Raw genomic sequence first — 23,911 nt, 5'->3', positions numbered from 1 at the left:
ACGAATTTTCTCTAGTTCCAGTTTATTGTCCAGATTTGGCTCCCTCAGAGTTATAACTCTTCTCACACTATTAAAAAATGTTTTGTTGAAAACGACTTTCGTTAAGCGAATTTACCGTAGATGACTGCGTAATTAATGATCTCGTGGCAGAGGTAATTAAAATTCGAACGTCGAGGCCCGCTAGTAGCCAGAACGTCCAAAATAAATCGTTTCACTGCGCTCGAAGTCGCATCGGAAATAGTCGCGCTAACAGTACATCTGACACGTTTAAAAATATCGCACTTATGTCAACAACAAAGGGCACAAACACCAACGACAAACAACGGTACCCAAAGTCCATCGGCATAAGCAAACAATCAATTTCTGAATATTTATGATAATTATTCGGACGAGTTGGTTCGAAAGCGAATGTCACGAATCCTTAAAGGCGAATGAATTTTAAAGCGTTATTTATTGGTGGCATTTTGAGCTTTTAACGATGGCAATTTTGCAACAATGATAAGTAACTTATTTGTATTATTTCCACTGTTTATCATTTCGTATTTAAATTGGCACATTTCAGGTGAATTTTTATCATTATTTTAAAATAATGTTCGTATTTATTAACAGGTATTATATTTGAAAAGTGCCATTGTTAAACTAGAACGGATATATAATTTAATTTATATTTCGTTTATTAGTAAATCTCCCTTCAGTTTATGCAGCACATTATTAATTATGATACTTCATCAATTATACTAGAAATTATTGCGAAAGATGAGATAAACAGCATTATATTGCTCCCCTTTTATGGTTTCGGTTTTAGATAAAACGGATAGCAGAGGTGTTACCTGGAGACGAGGCTTGGGCAGTCGATGGTGGCACGTCTAAAACAAACGATGGTCGGTTACCGAATGATCGAAATACCCTTCTATGACATCCCAGATAAACGTCTCGGGGTTGCCAGCTATTCGTTATCGTGTTCTAGTTGTCGCTGTTCAACATCTGGGATTATATTTCTGGGTACTTTGTTGACCGTTATTCCACGATGTAAAATTCGACATGCCTCAAGGTCGCTACACCCTCAACAATATATCCCATAAATCAGTTATTATCACTCTTAAATTTTATACACCACTCAAATAAATAACGATAAATATTTCAGATTTTATATCAAATAAAGTGTTTTCAGTGAGTGTTGCGAGAAGTGATCGTTGATAAATAGGGTAAAATGGTACGCGTTATGAAATGGCACAAAGTGTCAATAATACCCTGAATCCAGTGGGAATGTTCAAATTTTGAGGTACTGAAACAAAAAAAATAAAACAAAAGTATTTTTGTCCCAAACCCCCCCAAGAAAATTATAAGAGTTATAATGAATTTTGGTGTATGTATTAGACAATGTGAAATGTGATTGTGAAAATATGTTTTCAATGAAATTGATTTCTGTGAATGTCATGTGCCTGAACAATTATGACTTCTAATATTTCTAGTTGTGAAAATTTGCTATTCCTGCCATTTTCAGTTTCTTTACTGTCATTTCCCCAATAAATATCGTAGGAAGAACTTTTACTTTGAATTGAATTGTTCTATAAAACTTTTTATGATATATAATGAAAGGTATATTTCGTAAGGCGTAAAAATTTGCGATTTTTTCACCATTTCCAAGTTTTCTTCTGTCATATTCGTTTCAATAATCCCAGGTTAATACTAATCTCAGGCGTTATGAAGATTTTTATGTACAACCAAATGGTAGCATAACAAGTTCTATACATTTTTGTCGTGTCTATACAGTTTTATGAATTTTTGTGAATCACATATCTTAATTATTATATATTCTAGTGTAATTTCACGCAGATATTCGTTTATTTCGCACAAAAATACATATATTGTGAGAGTTTTAATACTTATTCGAAAGATGAAAAATATGTGAAAATTTGTGATATTTTGTCATTTTCATGTTTTCTTCTGTCATTTTCGTCCAAATAGTTGCTGATTAATCATCATATTCATCAATATCAGAGTTGTTATAAGGAAGTTTAAGTCCAATCGAATAGTTCTATACAACAATTAGTTTTTAAAATATACAATGAGTAGATTTTAGTTTATTTCACATATCTGAACAATCATACATTCAAATCCAAGTTAACATATATTGTTAATTGCCGGCTTGGTCGGCGCAGTGGTAAAGGCGACAGGATAAGTGCAAAATCCGACAAGGAAAATGATCCCAGTCATGCCAGTAACCAGGCTGGGTAAGACCGGATGTCTTCTGGCGTGATTTCTAAGTTGCTCACTCGTCAGTCGGTAGGCTTAATGCAGTTCAGTCCACGTTAAACTGTAGGTACAGTCCAGATAAACACTCGTTGGCAAAAAGGAGACTTTTTAACAACACGGGTATTTTTTATTTTTTGGAACGAAATATATGTTATCAGAATTTTTTACATTTATTCGAGACATTATAGAATTTGAGGAATTTTCCATGTATTTAGTTGTGAGAATTTGATGCCATTGTAATTTGTGATGTGCCAATTTGTGATTTTTTGCCATTTTCAAGTTTTCTTATATCATTTTCGTTAAAAGCCTTTGATTAGGCTAGCAAAAATTACACTTATCATAAAGGATTTATGTTTAATCGAATAGTATAAAAATGTCCATACAACCATTAGTTTTTAGGATATACAATGAAAAGTGGATTTTCGAAAAATCAGTGGTTTTTGTGTGTCATATCTTAAAAATTATAAATTCTCATGCAATTTAACATATACATTCGTCCATTTCGCACCAACATACGTACATAATGAGAGTTTTATCTTTATTAGAAATATACAAAAAGGTTACAAATTTTCCATATATATAATCATGAAAATTATTTTTTAATATTTTCATGTTTTATTTTGTTATTATCGTTAAAATAATCGCAGGATAATAAAAATTACAGACATTATAAAGAATTTTAAGCCGAATCGAGTGATATCTATATAATCTTTGATTTTTAGGATATACAAGGAAAAATTCAACTTCAAAAAAACTAGTGAATTTTTATTTATATCACATATTTTAAAAATTATAAATTCTGATGCAATTTAATATAGAATTTCGTTACTTTTTTGACCAAAATACATATAAACTCTTGTATCTTTTTCCGAAATAATAATTTTTTCATGGATTTCGCCATTTTTCCTAAAAATTTACAGAAATAAGCATTAGTAAAGATTTTAGATTTTCTGAGCTTAATGAATGAACACTGCAAAGAATTTTATGTTGAATAAATTTTACTCTCAAAGAATGCAATTCTCTCGTTTCTTGGAAGACCACAAAATGAAGAAATTATTTAAAGCAGAATACCGATATTGACAGAAAACGAGAAAATTACTTTGACGCTTCTTTGATGGTTGATCAAAAGTTACGAGAGATTGGTTGCACAGTTTTGATATATGTACGTTCAGATATTTACCAGATTCCACCTATTACCTGAAGGTCTACTTCAATGGATTGAAGTTAAGCTGTGAAAAGCAGCTGATTTTCAATCAAAAACCTAAAAAGTAAGTAAGTAAAAGACTTAAGAGAAAAATGGCAAAAATGAGAAAAATAAATTACAATTAAAATACAGTATATAGGCTTATTTTACAATTACCACATTATAGAAGCACTTATATTGTTATTAATAAAACAATTGATATAAACATTAGTCTTAATACATTGTTCATAATATTCTAGAGTAATACTATGTAAAACTGTATTTAACTAAAAAATATGATGTTCTCTTCAGACAACAAACAGAACCACATATTCTTCATATATTCTAGCAGTCTTTTATTTTAATCTAGACACCATACAAACTTTTATGTTAATTTTTACGTTATTAGCCAAGAGTATTTTATGTTTTAACACCAATAAACCAAATATAACGTATTGTGTCGATATTTGCAATCATGTATTATGCAAACTCGTAAGTACGAATTACAGTTTTATCAATACCAATAAAAATAAAGTTTAATTTTATACCCGTTGAGGTATATGTGAACTGGTTGGTGATCGATATCGATGACTGTTTTCAGTGTCTTTTTACATCTTGGTATATTACGTTAAAACGTTAGCACGTCACAAATATGTTTCCTATATTGTTCCTAATACTTCATTATAGTGATACTCATAAATGTAAAAGAATAACAATGGTCTCATTTTCTGATGCTACAACTAACAATATTGCGATATCTTTTGAAACTTCCCTAGAAGTAACCATTGCAATCCTCTCAGAACATTAGGTTATTAGGATTGAGGCATGGCAGAACATTATCCCCTTGATTTGGTGGGACCTTTCTTCCGGATGTTCCGCAAATATATTTGCCTATTCATATTTATTTCGGGTTTAGTAATAGGCTTTCTTCTATGAGGTTTATTCAGCATCACTATGCACAGATAGTTTCGAAAGGAGTTTCCTTTTTCAACTGCTGTGTGGGTCTATTAAGCAAGGTTTTAACACATGGCCTTCTGGAATGATGCCATCTTCTTCTAGCTATCAGGACTCTAATCTCTTTTGGAGCTTTTGAAGCCTGTCAATATCCGTTGAATAATAGTGGTACTTCTTCAACAGCTTCTTGAATGGCTGTGGTTGAAGTAACTACTTTCTCTTTCAGTTGATTCGTTCAGTATGAAGGAATAATTACTAAATAGTTACAGTTAATAACCAGTTCTATTATGTGTGGTACTAGCGACCCGCCCCGGCTTCGCACGGGTGCAATGCTGATACTAAATTAAATACACTACAGAAAAAATATGAACGTTGTATATAAAAACATAGCGGCCCGCTCCGACTTTGCACGGGCATAAAATATATATGCCTATGTCACTCAATGAAAACATGATTAAAATCGATCCAGTATTTTTGGTTCATTCATTACTGCCCTTGGCCTGCACGCATTAAATTTGGAGTAAAACAATTCCTCTTCCCCTATACTTACTATGAAGATTTCCTGCTATCTTTGGAATATCTAAATTCATACAATTTTTATTACATTACACATTTTTAAACGCAAATTTTAAATTTGTAATATCTCCGAAAATATTTGTTTAATTTACATGCTGTAAGGAACCATATTGATCTATATTAATTGCACACTGTATTTAAGGTACTTAATTCGATAAGGATTAATGCCGTATTGCTTAAAATAGCTTCGTAAATAAGCCATTTTCTCACGTAAAAGTAAACAATAAAAATGGTTAATGTGGGTTATCCCTAAAAGATAAACATATACCATCGCGGACTTTTTTGTAGAGCTTTTTATGGTGTACAATACTGTAGTACATTAATTTGATCTAACTCGTAGGGTTAGGCAGCGTTTTTGCTAATTGCTAAATAAGCCTAAAAAATAGGTTAATTTACGACATCACGTTAGAAACCTCTAAAATTAGCAATGTTGCCTTGGTATATTATGCATGTATTATACATATAAATCTTCCTCTTGAATCACTCTATCTACTGAAAAAAACCGCATCAAAATCCGTTGCGTAGTTTTAAAGATTTAAGCGCACATAGGGATATAGGGACAGAAAAGGCGACTTTGTTTTATATTATGTAGTGATGTAATCCTCTTTAAACAAAAGACATGTTTCATGTTTAAAAACATCAATAGATGAGGTACAATATTCAAATAATATATCAGACAATATTTATGTACCCCAAGAACATAATCTTCATCTTAATTTTATTCAAATACTATTTTATTTTAGTTGTATTTTTTCACAATTGTTGCTATGGGTTTATAAATTTTCTTCTCAGTATCAGCTCAATAAAAATATATAAAAGCTTGCTGTCTCCGTGATAAGAATGCATTTATTTTTATTTCGATTGCTGTATTGTTTTTTTCTCATGGATAAGATTATGCAGAAGCTGACGTACTAAAATATGAATCGTTTAGACGTAAATTTTTATTGTTATTCAGAGAACCTCTAACGTTTGCTGTTATTTTTAATAATAATCGATATGATTATGAAGCAGATGAAATATAGTTTAATTATTTTATCACAACTGCAAGAGCTTTATAACCATTACCCATGCGAAAGAACTTGTATATGTGGAATGAGTACTAATTAGTTTCATAATTGTCCCTACTTACTGTGTATTATTTGTTAACTGTGAATATTTTTATATAGTGTTAGAGCTGTTTTTAAACAAAATATATATGAAAATAATTTGTAAAGGAAAACATTTGAAAGAAAGATTGTTAGAGGTGCAGTTAAAGCATACACCATGCTGATGTTACATTACTGTTAAGTAACATAGTTGTTCGTTTAAGAGGCGATGACAATTATTAAGTAATTGGATTATCCAACTATTGAAATTTGAAAAGCATTTCTAGTCATTGAAGCGTCCTCATCTTAGCCTGTTACTAAATTGCATTTATTAATTGTTGCAACTTTTTATATATCACAATACAAAACAATTACATTTAGATCTGATTAATTAATAAATTAAATTGTATAGTATTATAATTTTGTATCAACGCAATAGTACAATTTGTTTTAATTTAATAAGAAGTTATTCTATCAATTGTAGCTAGACGTAACTATTCAGTTATGAAATAATAAACTAACTAGGTTAACAAATGAGTGGGTAATAAAACAAGGCATTTATTTAATAAAGGTTTTTGGGTATATACAAGGTGTAAAGAGTTGTTGAATAATGTTTCTAGATCTCCAATAATTCGGTATAATAACTTTATTTTGCTAACGATTTAGTTAATATTAAATAATGTTGACCTTAATAATTTTTCCCTGTGTTAGAATGCTTCAAATAAAAAAAAGTTACAGAAACAAGTGTTGTCTATCATTATTCATTAAATTTTTCCATTACTCGGATACTGTTGGGAATTTGCTACAAAAACAACGCATCCTTTTTTATTATTTTTTTTCTTAGTATCAAATTCGGATCAATATTTTTGAATCAATAACCAATAATTGTATATTGTTTCTTAGAGGGATTTCTTAAATCGATTTTTTATATTCTTAAAGCTTAACCCTTTAAGAAAATGCTTTTATAATAGTTGTCTAGTTTTGTGAAGTTATATTCTCCTATAATGCTCTTGATATGTAATAACATATCGATGTACACAAATCTTACACACTCTACAGCTATCCTCTTGCTAATAATTAACATATCTGGCCAATAGTCAGCAAATCATTCAACGAATCCAATAACTTTTCAATTGGCGCCCTAATCTGCTGCTTTAGACAATCTTTTTCAATAAATTAGATTCAGTAGTCATGTCAGAAGCAGTGAGCCCTCATCTTGGTTCATTGTTGATTGATATTACAATAATAAAATTATATACTTGTAGGTAATATTTTATGTTAGAACCTAAAAATAGTTTCTAAACTTGCTAATCTATTGGTCAAGAAAATGTAAATAGAAATCTAGTAGTATTGTCATTTTTAATTGATATTATGGTTAAATTGTTAATTTTTTTATGATTGAATTTATGAAACCCAAAACAAACTCTTTGCACCATATTGCACCAAATATGTACAAATACATATAATATGTATTTATATTACCTTATATTATAATTAAAATACTGTACTATTAATACCTTATACAATACCAAAAAATGAAATAATTTTATCTTTGGAGTCATTATATAAACATAAACATAACCTCTGACAAATTTGTCATTTCCTGTTGGTAAAGTCTGTATAATTTTAATAGATTTTAGCAAGAACCGTATATTTTATGCCGGCAACCCCGGCTAAAATGAAGGGTATTTAATGTATTGTAGTACCTTAGGATGAATCTTGATGCAAAACTTCGATGGAAGGAACATATTAAAAAGGAAAACCTCGAAAAAGAAGAGAACTCGAACTGAAATAACTACAAAAAATTTATTGGTTATTCGGAGGAAAATTTAAATTATCCGTACACAATAAGTTGCTGCTGTATAAGCAAATAGCTATGGAATTTATTTATGAATGTGTTCTACAAAAAGAAATATCCACACAATGCAAGTATTGTGATCATAGCACTGAGAGAATTATATATGTACTTAGATACTAGAGGAACAATTATTTACATCGAAAACTTTGGGTTCCAACTGTCTAGAAATTACGAGATTCATAACAAAACATGAGGAAATGCTCCACCCCCATGTTAACGGCGAAGGGCAACATTGTCTTGGTTAACACTGTACTAGAACGAAGACTCGAGAGAACCAACTGGTTTAGTCCTTGTAGTGGTGTAGTGAAATGTAGTAAATTGTAATAACACATGGCCGTTAACGAATCATAATAAAATATTAATAAATAATAACAATAATATATATATATATATATACATATATAGTCGCCTTTTTACCAAGAAGACATCCGGTCTTACACAGCTTGGTTACTGGCGTGACTGGAATAATTTTCCTTGTCGGATTTTACACTCTTGTCTAGGACAGTCAGCAGGATTCGAACCCTCGATTATTACAACATTAGGTGGGACGCTCTGTCGCCTTTACCACTGCGCCAATCAAACCGGCAAAAAATTATATTGAATTATTAATTATATATTTACAAAATAAATTCAATCCAGTATTGCTTTCTTTTATTACAGCTTGTTGTTATTCACTTTATATTATGTACAATATTCTGTATCTTCCGCATGTGCTACTGTTTATGACAATTTTAGGTTAGTAGACAAGTTATGTCTACAATATATTTGTTCGCTGGAGCATGATCGAAATTGTGAAATCTAAATTACGCGCCAAAATGCTAAAACAGGCAAAAAATCATTCTAATGTAAGCATTTACTATTTGAAGTATGTTTAATTACGTTTAAAATGTAATTAACGTAATATATATAACGTATATATATTCATTTATAGTTTTTGTTCAATCTATTTCTAATAACCAACTAACATAGAAAATTATATTTGATATAATGTGACTGTTTTAGGCGTACAAGTGTGCATGAACTCAGTATATGTTTCTACACGATTCAAATGCCAACTCACTAAGCACTCATTGCTAATGACTACCTAATGTTCACCAGACATTATTTTCCTTCTCATTTTGTTGTGGCTAAAAACAGACACAATGCTGTCTGTCTGATTAGTTCGAACACGGAAACGAATGAGCCTGTCAAAGTCATGCGGTTGTCAGACGTATGCAAAATTCTTGAAAGTAAAAGTGATAAGAGGTCATAACTCTAACCTATAAACTATTGTGGCTGTATAATTAACTGTAGTTTTTAGATGTACTATAATGTTAAAGTAAATGATATTTGATAACATTTTTGTTTAATTATTTTATTTAGATTAGAATTTTGTTGTATATCAAAGCCCAACTGAACTAAAACTCGCGGCAACATTGCGACGTTTCGACGTCACAAATTTAGATGACGTATGTACAAAATAACTTAAAAGACTATATTCTAAGAATATTTAAAAAAAGCAATTAAATCCAAGCCTGCAACAAGGGTCAATCAAATCGCACCATGCTTAAATTACAAAATTCCAAGATCAAATATCATGTTTCTTGTACATCAAATAGTTCGGTGGGCTATACTTCACCAGATTAGGGGTAAGTGACATATATTTAATTCAAATCACATTTAACGGTTTTTTTTGGAAAAGTTTTTACTGCCTGGCATTGTGTTAAGACTTACGTACAGATAATGCGCGAACCCAATGTTGTCACAGCGATCAGAGATCTAGGTGTTTTAGCTAGATGTTAAATCCTTGTGTTGAAGTGACTATCAACTATGTAAAAATAATATTTTGGTAAACCTGTCAAATACATTTGCATCTGTATCTTCGAAACGTCATATTAAAATACTTTGTGATTCGTTATTATAGTCATCAGGCCTATTATTTACCTAAAAGGTTAATGGCTATTACTTTCGTCGAAACAGACCATTCCATATTTAAATGGAACGGTTCGATTTTATTTAAATATGTAACGATGAACTGTTTTCTAACTCGAAAAAAAAGTAAATGTATTCTTCGACCGCTTCCGAAAAAAGCGGCAGTCCTGCTGGCCCGCTTATCGATAAAGTCATTTAGCCTATTGTCTACCGTCAGTCAAACGAAACAATATTGGAACACACATTCGTCGACCTACAATGATATTTCAATATGACAAGACTTATCGGTGTTAAGCTATATCTGAACTGATTTCAACACGTACGAGTGCCATTTAAAATATATCAGCGATTTTGAATAGTAGATATTAATTTTTTTAGTATACAGCAACATGTACAGGGTGGAAATATAGTCTAGACAGGTTTGGAATCGTTTTTTTTATTGAACTGATACCTTTCGTCAATGCACTTTCTATCCCATTACATTGCATTGTTTCTTTGTTTATCTTATCATTATTATGGCCACAGTCATTTATTTTCTACAGTTGTCGATCAGTAAAAAATTTAAAGTAAACTATTTCAGATACCCTGAATTCGAATTTTTAATGTGTACTAAATATATCTTGTAAAAAAAAATTAAAATAATAAGCTGTATATGACTATATATATATATATATATATATATATATATATATATATATATATATATATATATATATATATATATATATATATATATATATATATATATATTGGTTGGTAAAAAAGGAGACTTTAAAATATAAAATATATATTTATCAAAAAAAAAAAAAAATAATATATATATATATATAGAGAGAGAGAGTTTACAACGAGAGTTTATCTGGGTTGGACCTACTGTTTAACGTGGACTCCGAACCACGGTCCTCGGCATTAACCCTGCCCGACTGGCAAATGACCAACTTAGAAATCATCTCAGAAGACATCAGGTTGGATAATGACGTGACATGGATCATTTTCCTGGTCGAATTCTGCACTCTTTCTTTATGAATAATCATAAATGTTAAACAATCACACACATTTACAAACATGCCCCAGCAGGATTCAAACTATCGTAACAATATGAGGACCGTCCTGTGGCCATTAAGCGAACTAAGCCGGCTGACTTTATTTGCAATGTAGTTTCTGTTGGTCAAATGTATATACATAATCGAAATATTACACTAACTGTGAAGAAGTTCTATTGAACTAAATTGGTTGGAAATAACGGAAAAACTCAACGAAAACTCACGCAACATTAAAAATTAATTTTGTGATGAGAGTTCCGTCGATTTTAAGGCTGTAAGAGAACCCTGGAAAATGAGTTACCCATTGAACATGCTGCAGTTTGTTCTGACAAACCAAATAAGAGATAATTTTTTTCTTGTTTGCCAATGGTATGGCCTTAACTGGAAGGTAACCGTGTAACCGTTATGTAATATATTTACCAGACCATTTATTACTTGAATTATTACCTACGATGGTAATTCAAGTATCAAGTAAAAGGCAATTAATAAGAATTTTTTAAAATCAATATAGTATATTCCATACAGATTTTTTACCACACTGCCGAAGTATATATACCAAAATCTGTTATTATACAGCATTTATAGAAATAAACTACACGTTCCCACATTTATATTCCAACATTCAATATATCACTGAGAAATAATAAACGATTAATATTAACTTCAGAATGGTCTAAAGAGTTAATATTTAAAAATTAATATCATGTCCAAGAGCTATAGCTTCCAACCATGCTACTACTGATATCGTTAAAAATATATCATTTATGTAGCCAATGTTTGATTTATCTTTAATATGTTATCAATGTCATGTTAACCATCACAAATAGAAAGTATCATGATGGCTACATTTGCTGATGAGGATGCGATTCTTTCTGTAGGAGACGAAGAAGCCACCTAAAAATTGCAACAGGCAAGTGATTTAAGTTAATGTAAAGACAAATTAATAAATAAATAAATATTTAAAAAATGTCACACATTATAAATTTTCATTATTATTTTATATATCAAATATTTTTAAAAACGATCGATAAATTCGCAGATTATTTGATTCACTATAAGTTTCTTGTTGATGTTGTTGTTTTTGGATACCGTTTTTGCAACTATTTAATGTTGACACCATTAACAATTTTGAACAAATTAACATCGTACAATATCTAATAATTAAATCAATAATAATTGTAATAATTATGTATCGATTAAAACATAATTGAGGACTAATAAATAACAATTAATAATTATTTAAACAAAACCAAATAATTATCTATAATGTTCGTAATTGATCTATAATTTTCTATCGATTAATTCAATCAAGTATATTCGATAAAATTGTTTAAAAGATGTATACATTTGCTTTATAATACTTATCAGCAAGAAAATATACATTCTTGTAACTAAAAAACCACTTTATTTTTATATGAAGAGTGACAATTATATGTGGTAGTGTTAATTATAGCATGTGGCAATTTAGTTTATATTGTGGAGTAAGTGAAGAACCATTTCATCGGCAATTAATGACAGCAAGTTATAGTAATATCGAAAATTTATATTTCATATTTGAGCTCAATAAAAAATTATATTACTAATTCAAAATAAACGTAAGTATTGATACATATTTTAATTATATTTTGATTTCATTAAATTCACTTTAGGAGTGTCCTACCCAAAGAAAAGAATCATGGAACAGAAGTTTTACATTTTTAAGGATATTTATTCATATCCTCTCATTCTATAAGATAATATTTGGTGGTTAATCAATTATGTTAATATATATGGTTAAAAACACTAAGAATAAATTGTATTGCTCAAATATGTTTACCTTGCCTTATAACCTATTACTATAATTATTTTTTCCGCCTTCCTATAACCAATACTTTTGTTTGTTTTTGTTAGTTTTTTTACATGATTCAAAAGCTTTATTACATATTGTAGATATTCTTGTAGGTTTTTTTCACTATTCTTCAAACTCCTCTAGAGATATTCAAGATATCCTTTGCTTTTTCCACTCTATACGATGAGATGATCGCAATAAAGAAGAATTCCTTTATTTGTTTAATTTTTGGAATTTTCCTCAGTAGATATTCTAAAGTTTTTAGAAGTCGTATAAGTTAGGTAGTTTAATTACGTACAGAGCATAGATAATACTTTTCTTCATATCTACTAATGGTTGTGCTTCCACACATAAATGCATGAGAAATAAATTGGCTAATGGAATGCCAAAGTTGCTATTACAAATAGTCAATTAATAACAAATGAATTATATTTCAAATATCTTTACAAATATTTATAAATTGAGAGATGTCTCAAGACAATACAAAGTCAAACATAAGACCAGTCTGATGCAAGTTGAGTGGGACCTATTCGAAGAGACAATAGCAATCAATCTTTAGCGTACTAAGAAAGACTTGATACCATATATTCTAATATTTTAATGGATTGATGCTACATTACGTTGAATGCTTGTTTTAGTTTGAAACGTGTAACATATGGAGATATTCTAGCCTTTAAGTTCTTCTTTCCATTTCGTAGCTTTACATATAGTCTCTCTAATAACACAGTGCCAACAAAAATCGAATTTTATAGATTGATTTGGTTACATGTTCAGACGCATCAGGCAGGATGTTGTGTCTTTTAGCTAGAGTAAAATGAGAAGGAAAAACACACTTTGGGTTTAAAACTAATTTTACATTTTTATGAACTGAACTTGGAAGTACATTCATGGATATTAGATATTTTTTAGGTATTTTGAGACTATAGATGGTATCTAACCAATAAAAACACTTTGGGAAGACCTTAAACCACAATAGTACTCAACCTTTTGTCGCTATCCTCTAAACATTTTTCTGAGATCAAAAAATCTTAAGACTTTTCAGCTAAAGTACGAAAAGATATTTCAATTTGGATGCAATACTTTTAGTTTTATAATGTTCGAAACAATTGATATAATTCAACAACAATTTACGAGACAGCTCTTAAAGTATTCTTTGGTTCAGTTCTCTCTCCTCAATTTTCGAATAACCAGAGCTAAATCAGATTAATAGGGCAACTGTGGATTGATATTAATTGAATTATTCTATTAATTGATTACTGACGGATGAAAAGTGTCCGAAAGGATCCTTTTTATGATTTCGACATATACTTGTTGATAATTCGACTTGAAGAAGGGAGATTGTAATGAACGAAACCACGAAATTTAATTGTTACTCTGATTTTATCACAATGGCACTTGACTTTCCAAAGACATTTGAATTTGATGGGCTGTAATAATGATAAAAAATCAGAACACTAATGCTACTATTATTTTAACGAAAATGTACAAATGTGATCAAAATATATTATATTTTACAAATTTTTGAACAAAAAAATGTTATCTCTAATATTGATACAAGATAATAAAGATAACCAAGACATCGAACATCTTCAAATTGATTAGGTTCGTCATTACTCCTTATCTCCGTTATTTATAACTTTATGATGGAGCAAACAAAAACTGTAACACGCCAACACAGATAACATGTTGCATAACAACGACTTGCGATAAATTTCGGAAAAAAATAATATCTGAATAATGTGAACGACCTTCGCCAAAACCGTATATTAATCCTTTATACTTACATCGAATGACATATTTCGTACTAAATTCGTTTACCCCGTCTGTCGCGTCTGTTTCCAAATGACGTGAGTGTATATTTTAAGGTCAAGGTGCGAATTGAAAATGCCGCTTCGATTTTAACAGGAATACGATTTTGTGTCAAAATATAGTTGTTTGCAGTACTGTGGGATTGTGTAACGTCGTGACTAGCATTAGAATAATAATTGACAATCATTAAACAAACAAATATGGTGTGATTTACGAGGGATTCGTAAGAAGTGATTGACTGGGTGGATATTCTTCTTTTTCTGTCATAGAGGCGTCCTAAAATGATTCAAATCATGTAGAGGAAAGTAATCCTGGGTCAGTGGTCAGCAAATTCTGTTATGGTTTCCTCAGGTGTTACATCAACTCAAGAGTCGTTGGTCGTTTCACGCTGTGGTTAGTAGAAACAACATGAAACTAATCTGTTGTTGCAGAATAGGTTGTAGTGATATCAAATGACGATATAAAAAAGTTACTTAGTTTCAATTTTTATAGAAAAACATGTGTTACAAAATTAATGGTTGAATATTTAAATTAAATATTTAAAAACATAACGAAACTCTGTGATTTTGTGATTATCTTAGTAATAGAAAGGTTCTTAAAACCTAAATTAAATATACTAAAAGTTAGAACAAGTTATGTTTTTGTAGTATAACATGTTAACACAAAATCAATCAGTTGTTACAAAATCTCATATATTCTGCTTATTTTTGACAGCCATGAGAAAATAAATAAAAAAGATCTTATTTATATTTCTTCAAGATTCATCTTTCACCTCATCAGCCAGTCAAGCTGTACTTCATCAATCTTAACAGGTGGTAATCAAAAGGCTCTACGTCTGATGAGTACAATGTGTGCGTAGAACCTCTCATTCGAGCTGTGACATTGTATCCTTTATAACTCTTGCAACGTGGTCGAGCGTTGACATGCAAGAAGATGACTTTGTCTGTTACTTGCTATTGCTCGTCTTATTTGCAATAATACGTAGTTTAATATGTTCAATAGACGCCTGTAGATATATGCAGTAATAATTCCATTCAGTTTGTAATACCTTACAACTTACTAATCGCATCATTTGCATCGCAAGACTTCATGGCCATGAATATTCCCTTTCGGAGTCGATATGGATAGCTCTCCTGTACTAACCCATTAGTTCCTGTATTTGGGATTGTCATAGTACATCCAGATTTCATAGTCATTCACAATACGTCACAGAAAACTCTTTTTTTTTGTTTGGCTTGCAATGAATTTTTAGTAAATTCGTGTGGTCGCGCGTAAACGACTGGAAGAAGCTGATTCAGCAATTGCTAACCTATGTATAAGGTTTTTAAGAGGCAGTGTTTGTCCAATAAGTCTTGCAATTTATTATTATATCTTTGGTCCTCCAAACTGTTCTTTGCTATCGACATTAAAATTGTCACTTCTAAATCGTTAAAACAAACGCTGACAATTGAGATATAGCGGAAAAGATTCCCCATTAGTTTTCAAAAGTATTTGATGAGCTTTAATGGCTTAGATGGATAAGCAGCAGATTTGTTCAAATAAAACAACAGAAGGAATGAATTACGTCAATGGAATTTTGAATAAATCAGTAATACTAAGTGGAAAACTGTTATTTTATTTTCACAAACAGATATCGAAATATTAGGCTATTGGATCAAAATGTAAGCAAGTAAAATACTGTCAGCTCTGTGAATAAAAAAAACTTAATACAATTAAATTATCTTTACACTATCAAAGAAAAATTATTTATGTATACGAATAAATAATAATCTGCATTTTATGAAACTTACTACCCTATTACAATGCCAATAAATATTTTTTTATTTTATCTTCCTTCTTTGTAATGTTAGCAATCTTTGACTCAGTGCATCTCTTCAAAGCAACAAAAAGTAGTTATAATGCATAAAAACGAATCACGTAATCAGTGCGTGAAACTCACAGTTCGATTTACCCATCATGAAAACAATACACAAGAGAAAACGAAATTGGTTTCAGGAACTTAGTGAGTCAAATATCCTGGTTAACTCGAAATATTCGTAAGTTTACTCTACATTTGTCAACAGTTAACCCTACAAGAGAAGAATAAGGCCATTAATGGTATAAACGACAAGAATTTCAACCACAACTCACCTAAGTAGACCGCAAGAATTTTCGTTTTAGACAAAATATTGTTGAAATATATCCAACCGACTGGCGAACAAACAACACGCGTAATCTTTAAACGGCAACAAGATTATAGGCCAGCAATTCGACTGATAAATAGAATAAACAACATGGAAGGTTACAATCGTAATAATTGGAGAGCAAATTACAATAAGATAATGTTTTAAATAAATAGTAATTATCCGTTATCAGTAAATATTCGAGGCAAACAAAGTACGCACGGTCTCGTTAAAATAACAGTAGTACCGACCGTAAATTAAAATGCATTTACGTGACAATGACAACCGTTAAAGATTAAATTTACGTTGAGTAGCGGAGCATGGAAGAAAAATACGTAATGTGTCAAGGTAATGTTAATAACTATATCAACTAATACGGACATTTTATCTAAGCGTTCTAAATATATACTAGGTTGTTGAATAAGTTCGCTGAGCACCGGCAGCACTACTTGCACCACTGTTTTGTAAAACATGATGCCAGAAAAAAAAAACGGAGGCTCAATATGACGAACGGGAATTTGATATGTTAAGGCAAAACATTTGTCCTCAATTCCTCAAGCTTAAATTTTCGAATTAGTCAGCGTGAAATATATCTAAGTGAGTAAACATGACTAGTTTTGATTTCAACAAGCTCCATTTGGGGGAAGTGTTACGTTTTGCTTTTATTTGTAACAGAAACTGCAGCGAAGACACGTCGAATCATAATAGAGACATATAGTGGCCAGTCTATTACTAAAAGTGTGGAAATGGAAGATAAAAAGGGCCCCGAAATCTAATAAGTTAAGTTCATTTACAAAAAATTACTTAACAAGTCATTTTCCATCTAGTAAACGTCTTGGAAATGGTTCAAAAAGAAAGACATTGGCTACAACATGTATTTGAATCTTGTAAGATTTTTCTTTGTACATACTATTGCTACAACGACATAAAAGAAACGAAACTTTTAGAGACGAAATAAAATAAAATGAATACCATACAATATAGTACATCTTGGTGCCTAAGCCTTCTAAATATATACTAGATTGTTTAATAAGTTCACTGAGCACCGGCAGCAGTAAAACTATCAATGGTAGCGATTGAAAACTGCTGTTTTGCAAAACATGATGCCAGAGAAAAGCGGAGGCTCAATATGAACGAACGGGGATTTGATATGTCAAAAAGATTTGTCCTTAACTTAAATTCGCGCATTAGACACAGCGTGAAATATACCTAAGTGAGTAAACATGACTAGTTTTGATTTCAACAAGCTCCATTTGGGGGAAGTGTTACGTTTTGCTTTTAGTTGTAACAGAAACTGCAGCAAAGATACGTCGAATGATAATAGAGACATATAGTGGCCAGTCTACTACTAAAAGTATGGAAATGGAGGATAAAAAGGGCCCCGAATTCTAATAAGTTAAGTTCATTTACAAGAAATTACTTAACAAGTCATTTTCCATCGAGTAAACGTCTTGGAAACGGTTCAAAAAGAAAGACATTGGCTACAACATGTATTTGAATCTTTTAAGATTTTTCTTTGTACATACTGTTGGTCCAACGACATAAAAGAAACGAAACTTTTAGAGACGATATAAAATAAAATGAATACCATTCAATACAGTACATCTTGGTGCCTAAGCCTTCTAAATATATACTAGATTGTTTAATAAGTTCACTGAGCACCGGCAGCAGTAAAACTATCAATGGTAGCGATTGAAAACTGCTGTTTTGCAAAACATGATGCCAGAGAAAAGCGGAGGCTCAATATGAACGAACGGGGATTTGATATGTCAAAAGATTTGTCCTTAACTTAAATTCGCGCATTAGACACAGCGTGAAATATACCTAAGTGAGTAAACATGACTAGTTTTGATTTCAACAAGCTCCATTTGTGGGAAGTGTTACGTTTTGCTTTTAGTTGTAACAGAAACTGCAGCAAAGATACGTCGAATGATAATAGAGACATATAGTGGCCAGTCTATTACTAAAAGTGTGGAAATGGAGGATAAAAAGGGCCCCGAAATCTAATAAGTTAAGTTCATTTACAAAAAATTACTTAACAAGTCATTTTCCATCGAGTAAAAGTCTTGGAAACGGTTCAAAAAGAAAGACATTGGCTACAACATGTATTTGAATCTTGTAAGATTTTCCTTTGTACATACTGTTGGTCCAACGACATAAAAGAAACGAAACTTTTAGAGATGAAATAAAATAAAATTAATACCATTCAATATAGTAAATCTTGGTGCCTAAGCCTTCTAAATATATACTAGATTGTTTAATAAGTTCACTGAGCACCGGCAGCAGTAAAACTATCAATGGTAGCAATTGAAAACTGCTGTTTTGCAAAACATGACGCCAGAGAAAAACAGATGCTCAATATGACGAACGGGAATTTGATATCTTAAGGCAAAACATTTGTCCTCAATTCCCCAAGCTTAAATTTTCGAATTAGTCAGCGTGAAATATATCTAAGTGAGTAAACATGACTAGTTTTGATTTCAACAAGGTCCATTTGTGGGAAGTGTTACGTTTTGCTTTTAGTTGTAACAAAAACTGTAGCAAAGATACGTAGTGACCAATCTATTAGTAAAAGTGTGGAAAAGAAGGATAAAAAGCGCTCCTAATAAGAAGCCTAATAAGTTAAACCCACTTACTAGAAATTACTCAACAAGCCATTTCCCATCGAGTAAAAGTCTTGGCGATGGTTCAAAAAGAAAGATATTGGCTACAACATGTATTAGAATTTTGAAAGGCGTTTTTTAACATACTATTGCTCCAGCGACACAAAAGAAAACCAAACATATAGGAAGATACAAAATAACATGAACATTATACAAAATGGTACATCCTGATGCATCTTGGCATCACAGTTTCATTGTAGATAATGTGGCGCGTACGTATTGCTCAGTTTATATACTAAATCTTGTAGGTTATATTTCAGTGTATTATAAGATTTGCTCTGTGTTGGCCAAACAAAGAGATCGATGAAATACGTGACTTCTCAAGGCGTTTTCAAAGGTTTCACAAGTGACAGTATCAACGGTAATGATAGTATACACAAAATATGGTAAAACAACATCGGCGAAGAAGAATAATGCGTGAAATCCAAGGTTAACTGACAGAGATCGACGAAATCGATTGTGATGAGACAACATAAAACTCAACACTCACTCTTACTACAAATACAGTACGGCGGAAGCTCCACAAATCTAACATTCATGGCAACGCCGCGATTGGATAAACCCTTTATAACAGAAGTCAACGCTAAGCTGCGAAATAACTGGTGCAATGATCATAAAAACTTGAACTCTGGATGATTGGAAGAATGTGATATGGTCCCATGAATCATCGTTTACATTGTTTACTGGTTGGGTTTATGTATGTGGAGATCCCAAAAGAAACCTATGATTCGGACTGTCTTTTCCTACAGTCAAGCATTGAGCAGGTTTCATTCTGATTTCTCACTCACATCACTGGCTGGATTACTGCGAATATCTATATAGACATCTCCAATTTCATCGAAACAATTGGCGAATGTTTTGTTACAAATATGGAATAACATCCTAGTGAAAAGTATACAGATGCTTTACAAATCTATTCCGAGAAGAATTGCAGTTGTTTCAAGAGAAAATGGTAACTCAATACCTTATTTATAAATAAATATTGTGTTTATGTCCGGTGTTGATATTATTTTATCTATCCTCTCTATTTTTATCACATAATTACTGGAAAAAATGGTGAGGATACACCAGATATGATTCCGCAATTATGATGAAGCCAGACATTCATGTCTCGAAGGTCTTGCATATATAGTAAGGTTTTACTATATAGTAAAACCAACTCAGCCTGGTGAGCTGTTAAAATCTATTACGCGCGTTATCAGATTCAAATTAAGCGTTAAAGTTGGAGATTCAAAGAAAAACGACAGATATAACAAAATGATGCCCGTTTATACCTGACCAAGAGGTTAGAAATTATCTTAAAAGGTTAAAATGGAACATCCTACCTTTCCCGCCATATTCCCTAGATCATGCTCGTTCTTGTCTTCTTTAGAAGGTACTAAAACTTGGGTCGATTATTGAATCATCTCCAAAGAAGGTGCATTTTAGGAAGAATGAACCAAGATTATACATGGTGTGGTGAACAGTATTTCTCCGAATAAATATGTAACGGTTTCTGTGTAACAAATGTTAAAATCTACTAGGATTATAGAGTCGCGGTTTTTAATCTATACTCATAATTAAAAAAAATCGATATCACGTAATGTTTCATCAAAGTGTCATAATTAAATTGAATTACATTTGAAATTTTGAAAATATATATAGAACTAAAATGATTTTATGTCTCATTTCATCACTATGGTTGAGATTTGAGAAAATTAGAAACTAGTCTAGGTGGTGGAACCCATATTTTTGGTTTCAATGCGTGTTCGTGTCCAGAAATATACTCAGAAAGTGTTTTTTGGATAAATCAAGTCAAGTTATGATTGTGGCCAATTTGGATGCAAATTAGTAAAAAAAGCCTAAGACTAGAGAAGACAACAATAATTTGCCATTATGATAAGGTACCTGCTCAAAAATCTCAAAAAGTCTTCGCCAAAAATAGTGAATGATTTCAACATCAAGATTATTCGCCGAATTTAGTTCCCCTTGTTATGTCTTGTCTTTTCACACACCAAATAAATGATCAGTGGAGAACGACTTTCATTAAACGAGGACCTGTCTAAGAGGGATATTACTAAGAGAAATTACACCTCATCAAAAAATCGATCCAAATAATATAAAATCCCATAAATATCTTCTCACAGTACAGTAATAATATGTTGATAAGAAATGTTGTGAGAGATTGTAGATGAAAATACTGGATACTGATATAGGCCGCCGATATTGTCTTATTTTTGACTTTTCCAAGAAGTAAATCGAATTGATTTCTTGTGGAGAAAATAAATAATGATATAACACTATAAAAAGTCCTTGAATTTAATAAGTAGATAAGAAAATTTAAGAAAAATTTTTAGATATAAAGGAGGATTAGTTGGTCTTGAATTATTAATTCTGACTAAAACCTGCCCACGAAGGTTTAATACTGATAATATAAGATGATGCAAGTATTTTAGCTTATAAATGTATATATAAATAATATCGTCATTTTTACCCACATCAGTACCACAAATTATTTAATTTAGAAACAGAACTGATGCTATAAATACTGCGGTTAAACGTATCAAATGTCAAAGTTTTAATATTTAGAAATGTTTAAACTGACAATCAGTAGAACAAAAATAATTAAACAATTAGGGTGTACAATTTTACAAACATTTTTTTAAAAAGTTATATTTAAAAACGTCGGAAAATGCTTACCAGATGACTCTAAAATCCAATAAAAATACAAATATATATCGGTATATTCAATTACTTTTTAAAATGTCATATACCTGACCTTTTCCTTTTGTAGTTAGTATTTCGTAGTGTAATAATGGCTTCAAAATACATTTGAACTTAAATACGGTTCACTGAACATCACAGGTTCTTCAGATTTTTTCTGGTCTTAATATTATTAAATAATATTAGAAAATCTACCAAAGATCATCTTGAGTTGTGTAGTAGTTTATCTACATAACCTTCGTTGATACCTTAACGGCATATACGGAACAGGCAGATCTGTAAACAGGTGAAAATACCCATAGACGAAATACATATCTCCTCAATTAAATAACGAAAGAAACAACAAAGTAGAGAGCAACCAAATAGCACTGCTCGAAACGATAGTAAAACATATATTAGGCAGCCGCAGAACCAGGATGAATTATGTGTCGGATGAAGGAATCAAACACAACAAGAAATTCAAGGCAGAGTTAATGAATAGCAATGAGCATGGCAAATATAATGAACCAATATAATTAAAACAAAAGAATAAAGTGTCATCTTCGAAAAACTGCTGCAGAAGAGAGCGAAAACACTGTCAGAATATACCCAGCTAAATAACTATGATAACTGTAGCAACAAGAAGTAATTACAAGAAGCAACTTAAGTCCAAATTCAACATTGTTAACTTTAAACAGCAAACACTGTCACTTTAGCCTGTTTTTTTTCAAGTTTTATCAATTTCGATTTAGCATTAGCTCCTGATTCAATCGCTGCTAGTGTTCTTTTCTTCGTACAGTTCCAACTTTGCTTTCAACAATATGGCTGCTATACTCTGAGTGCAAGTATCAATTAGAAGACGAATAATGTTCAAAATAAATCAAATATGTACAAATAAATAACACCTGGTGAATTAAATTCAATAAAACAGAGAACGATGGTTAAAAATACAAAATAATTACATAACATGTAACGGTATTACACCAATTATCTGAATCTGATTATTCATATTTCTAGGTCTTCCACTATGCATTTAATATCGTAATTAAGATTCCAACTCGAACTAAAAACAGGCCTGCGAATTTAAAACTGGTGTTAATAACAGCATGTTCCTGATACCTGCTTGAAAGTAACAAACCGCAACTTAAAGTGTTGCGGTTTTCTATCCGACACGAATATTGGTCTTCGGCTGCATCGACGTACTACATAAAGTTACAGAGACATTAAAAGTTTAACTTAGACCTGATCTTTATTCTGAAATTATAAATAAAAGGAAAAGTTCGCTTGTAAGGCAATAATTTTCGTTTCTATTTGGTGTTAATTTGGCGAATCCTTTCCACTAGCTTTAAGAGATGACTAGTGAAAAAGGTGATATCAGTAAACAGTGAGAAATGTGTTCAGTTTTTAGATATAAAATACTCATTATTATTTTAACACCCAATTAGACAAAAAGCAGGATTCAAAATCCAAGAACCACACTAGCTAGTGGAAATATACTCCCAACTTGACCTATAATTAAAGAAATTGGTTTACTATTCTATTAATAAGGCCTATTTAGCCTTATAGAGTTTCATCAAAACATCAAACTAGTAATCCAACTATACCAAAACAAGTTCTCAAAGTTCTTCGATTAATTATCGATGCTTATACCTACATAACCAAAAAACTACACGATGACCTCGACATCAAATGGATCTTTGAAGTTATCCAAGATTTCGCCTTAAAACATGGAATACATAAAAGCAATACAGCTAGTCGACAACACGCAGAAAATCAGATTCAGAAGATTAATGTGTCCGTGAAGATACACAAGGAAGTACAGGTTCACAAATATGGGGACGACGTGAGGTAAAAATTCACAAAGTCATATTTTACAACCGCGTTCAAATGCCTCAACAGAA

At 31.2% G+C, this 23,911-nt stretch overlaps 1 protein-coding gene and 2 long non-coding RNA genes across 5 annotated transcripts in view; 2 read left to right on the top strand and 1 right to left on the bottom strand.

The window, feature by feature from the left end:
- Nucleotides 1-23,911, bottom strand: part of LOC143192686 (uncharacterized) — a 76,540-nt gene that overhangs the window by 44,736 nt on the left and 7,893 nt on the right. The gene's annotated exons all lie outside the window — the stretch shown is intronic.
- LOC143192688 (uncharacterized) lies at nt 16,877-17,271 on the top strand. The gene is made up of 2 exons (XR_013004863.1): nt 16,877-17,013; nt 17,078-17,271. It is a non-coding gene; the product is annotated as an uncharacterized LOC143192688 (long non-coding RNA).
- Nucleotides 19,118-19,344, top strand: LOC143192689 (uncharacterized). Its single transcript, XR_013004864.1, has 2 exons — nt 19,118-19,190; nt 19,235-19,344. It is a non-coding gene; the product is annotated as an uncharacterized LOC143192689 (long non-coding RNA).

This window comes from Rhynchophorus ferrugineus, unplaced genomic scaffold (genome assembly GCF_030347505.1).
Source record: "Rhynchophorus ferrugineus isolate W39M unplaced genomic scaffold, kcgeb_rfMv2 rfM3, whole genome shotgun sequence".
NCBI lineage: Eukaryota > Metazoa > Arthropoda > Insecta > Coleoptera > Curculionidae > Rhynchophorus > Rhynchophorus ferrugineus.
Note: the sequence above shows the minus strand (reverse complement) of the source record. Positions and strands in the feature narration are given on the sequence as shown.